Below are 4,581 nucleotides of genomic sequence, written 5' to 3'. Positions count from 1 at the left end.
AGAGTTCAGGAGACCTCTCGCCTCACAGGTCAGAATAAAGCTTTCCTTTGAGTGATGGAGAAAGATCTCTGATGAGCCTGAAAATCTAATACCTTCACCTTATCATTGGGAGAGAGAATAAAGGAAGAAAACTGAACAAGAAAAAAAATAAAAAAAGAAGAGAGAAGAAAATGAAAGACTGAGTGACACAAATATGGGGGTTCACATGTCCCCAATCCTTCAAGTACCCCTTCTGTTCACCTGGCCCCCATGCCATGAGAAATGAAAGAATCCTATTTATTTTGGTCCCACTCTATCTTAAGGATTTTGAGGATGGAGAACGTATTGCCGTCTGGGCAGCTTAAAGTCTAGGCACTTGTGAATAGAGAAAGAAGATTTCCACCTCTCGGAATGGAGGGGGACTGGGTAGCTCATCAATATCTTTGAATTGTGGGAATTTGGGCACTCTGGGTTTGGAATCTACCCAGGCAAGGTGGTGAGTGGGTGAGACAGAGCTGAGTCAGCAGTGCTCCCCTCTTAGGCAGCTGATTTCTTTAGCAGCATCTTCTGAATTTCCATGATAACCTTCTGAACTTCAATCCAGAAGTTATTGCTGAGCCAGAAGTGGATGTAGGGGTTGTAGCAGGAGCTGCTAATTGCCAGCCAATGGAAGAAGAAGCAGAGGCCACTGTGGCTTGAGATGAATTCTCTGCATAGCAGCACCAGGTAGAGGTTAAGAGGGAGCCAGCTGATTGTGTAGACAAGCACCATTGTCATCAGCATCTTCAGGGTCTCCTTCTTCTCCCCATGTTGCCAGATATAGGTGTGGATGCTGATGTCATCAACAGCGTTATGGATCCACAGCTTTTTGGCCACATGACCATAAACAACCACTAGTACCATTAACGGCAAGATGAGGAAGAGCAAAAGCAATTCTCAGGTCAAGGTATTTCCATGAAGATTTTGAAGTATACGGGAAACTGGGTAGGCAGACAGTTTCTTCAGCTATGTTTCTAGGTTATAAGACAGACAGAAAGAGAAACATCAGCTTTGTCTTTTCCCTGAGGCCTACAGCCAGCTATTTTATGGGAGTTTGGCCGAAGGAAGATACATATTTACTGTTTGTGTCTGCATTAAGCTTAAAATCTAGAGTTAAAAAGCCGGGAGACCTTGGGTTCACCTATTCCAGACCTCTCATGTGATATATAAGGAAATTATGGCCCCCAAATGTGAAGACTTATTTCTAATAATCAAATGCTATGAGAGTTATTGGAAACCGTTATGGTAAATCCCAAGTAAAAGAAATTTATTTTTGTACCTATGTTTGGAAATGTACTATTCCAGCCCCTACTCTGTAAGTTATTCCATGGGACTTCCAAGGTCACAGGTTGCTAGAATCCAAACACTGGTTATACTGTGTTATTCTTACCCAATCTCCACCTGGTAAAACTTCTGGCAAATGGAATGCGACAAAGGAGCACAGGTACTCACAATCGAGATGATAATGATGCTAACATTGTCTTGTATTGGAGTAATCCAAGATTTCAGGGGATATAGCATCACCTGGAATAAAAAGGTCCCCAGACCCATTCAACAATTCAAAATAGGGTTACTTATTAGCCATTCATCAACTGGCATTATGGTACAAACCAGCAAATACTGGGTAGGTAGGTGAGAAGTATGCTTATGTACTAATACAGTTGGTAGATGGGTGGCCTTTTGCTCCATGAAAGACCAACATTAGTTAATAATGAGGGAAATCTTTCAATGGGAACAACACACACTGGGCCTCTCAGAGGGCAGGGGATGGAAGGAGGAAGAGGATCAGGAAGAATAGTTAATGGATGCTGGGCTTAATACCGGGTGAGGGGATGATCTGTGCCATAAACCACCATGGCACATGTTTACCTATGTAACGAACCTGCACATCCTGAACTTGTACCTCTGAACTTAAAACAGAAGTTGGAAATTAAAAATAAATAAATTAATTATGAATTTCAGTGGAAGAAATAGAGAAATGCAAGTGGACTGACTTTAAAGCTTTTGACTCTGAGCAGGGAGTTCTGTGGAAAAGAGGAATGGATGTTCAAAAGTGTGACTTATTTTCCCTTTATCGTATATAAGTGGGTAAGAATTCCACACATCCATTCATTCTTTCTTCCACTTGGATTTCTTCATACTCCTTTTCCTTCTAGCTTCATCCCTTCTCCTTTTGATACCTCCATGCCCCCCTCCTCCCTCCCTCCTTCCATGCTCCCTCCTATCTCCCCATCACCTATCACCTAGATACCTCCATGGACTCTCCCATCTGGCTTCAGTTACAATCTCTTTAATCTACCTTTATGTCTCTCCCACCTCACTCATTTTCTGGCTCCCTCCCTCTCAAGTGATTAACTATGTAATTCCTCCCAGTTTCCCACTCCCTACCCTACTTCCTTCCTTTGAAATCACTTTCAGTCCTCCTCTCAGCTCTTTCCTCCACAATTCTTTTAGTTCTTTCCCACTTTAGTTCCTCAGCTCTCACTCACAGACTTCACGCTGACCACCCAGACTCAACTTACTACCAGTCCTGAAGCCACACACACCTCTGACTCAACCCTTCCCTCTTTCTTCCCTTAGCCGGTCCTGGAATGCAGCAAATAAGAAATGTTTTCCAAATGAGAAGAAGAGCACTCTTTTATCATTTGCTCATTGCCACATCTCTGCTCCCATAGCACCAAAGATGGCTCATACCTGTAATCCCAACACTTTCGGAGGCATAGGCAGGAGAATTGCTTGAGCCCAGGAGTGCGACACCAGCCTGGGCAACATAGCAAGACCTCCATCTCTATTAAAAACAAAATAAAAAAAGATTTGATTTGGTGAAGGTCTGTATTTCACTATCTTGCAATCCCTCAAACTATACTTATACATTTATATATCTTAAACAATTCAAAGAACTTTCTAGGTTATTTTTTATTTTATCTGTATCTAAGAGAAGAATTTGCCCCTTTACAAGACCTAAAGGCCCGTGAGAAACACATATCTGATGTTTGTCTAGCGAAATAGAAGCCATGGTAATCACAGTTACATAGGTACAAGAGTATTGGGCAAAGCGACTGAAGTGGCCTGTCATCTTCCCAAACACCAAGGAATTACACAGATAATGCACCTATGGGAGAAAGGGCAATGGCAATGTTAGGCACAGGAAATCACCTCTGAGTCCTCTTACAAGACCCCAAACACAAATAAAGCCCTCTTTGTTATAATAATGGCAAACCACTGGCATTATTGTCTCAGGAAGCAAACAAATAAACTAACAAACAAAAATTTCCACACTGCAGCTCTCATGCCCTCCCCATCTTCTCACATGCAAACATTCAGGCTTGAAGAAAGGGATATCAAATCACAAAAGCTATTAGCCACCTCAGAGTCCAAGCAATGCATTTGAAAGGTGAGGAAACTGAGGCTGGGTCTTTGTGACATAGCTCTGAAACACATGTCACCCAAAGTTCACCTGCAACATGTCACTGCTGCGGTCAACCTAAGATTCTCTCAACAACTGCCAAGGTAGGACATTAACTCAGCAACACAACCACAATCTTGTCTGCTGTAGTTTGTTTTCCCCAATTTGCAAACCCTTTGTGCTGTCTCTCAACCATTCCCCTGTCCATGCAAACACTTTCCAAATCAGCCCAACCCATTCCGGAGCTCCCTCCAGCCAAAAAGATTTCTCCTTTGCAAATGCAAAGTTGTACCTTTGCTCTCATCCTGCACCCAAGGTCGCCCTCCTCAATTAATACCCTGCTTTTCTTAGCTCCCTCTTCACCATAGTAGACTTACCATGGTGAAGAGGGAACTAAGAAAAGCCAGCATCATGTTGGTCACAGAGATATTGACAATGAAGAGGCCAGTGGCGGTGTGCACCCTTTCGTACTTCATAATCAGATGGTTTAAGACACAGTTGCCTAAAATGGCAACAAAGACCACCACCGTGTACCCTATTACTAACCAAAATTGCACCTATTCATCCTGAGACACCATCTCCGAAGTTATGGGACCCGATGTGTTGGCCAGGTCGCCAGTGTTCCACGTGTGGTCAGGCAGCTTGTCAATCATGGATAGCAGGCTATCCTAGCCAGCGCTGCCAATAGCACCTGAGAGGTGGTGGAGGTGATACGATCATCAAAGCCGCTGGGCACACTCAGAGCTTCATGACTCATGGTGCCAGAGTTCAGGAAAGTCCCTTGGGGCGATTCTGTCGTTGGGGTGTCCAGCTTGACTCCTTTGGAGTACAGCGAGTCCTTAATCTAATGGGTCAGGGAGCACCTGGGGAAGGGCGAAGGAGGAGTGGAGCGTCCATGAAGCTCTGGGCTAGCAGAAAGGGAGTTTTCTAAGGTGTATGGGTTAGGAAGAGGGAAGAAACGCCGGTAACCAGCAAGAAGGACTGGACTGGCTTGGAGTGGGCAAGTGCGCAATGCTGAGCTGGGCAATAGAGCGCTGGGCAGGAGAATGCGGCTGGCTCCAAATGCTCTTCAGCCTGGAGAGCTCAGGCAGCATCCGTTCCGAACCTGGGAACAGCATCAAGCATTATCCTAGCACCCCTCCTCCTCTGCGCAGCCA

The 4,581-nt window shown here is 44.5% G+C and overlaps 1 pseudogene; it reads right to left on the bottom strand.

Annotated features, from left to right (window-relative positions):
• Positions 1 to 340: 340 nt before the first annotated feature.
• Positions 341 to 4,181, bottom strand: LOC109024663 (G-protein coupled receptor 83-like; annotated as a pseudogene).
• Between the last annotated feature and the right edge of the window lie 400 nt (positions 4,182 to 4,581).

This window comes from Gorilla gorilla, chromosome X (genome assembly GCF_029281585.2).
Source record: "Gorilla gorilla gorilla isolate KB3781 chromosome X, NHGRI_mGorGor1-v2.1_pri, whole genome shotgun sequence".
NCBI lineage: Eukaryota > Metazoa > Chordata > Mammalia > Primates > Hominidae > Gorilla > Gorilla gorilla.
The sequence above is the reverse complement of the archived record's forward strand: the minus strand, read 5'-3'. Positions and strand labels throughout refer to the sequence as shown.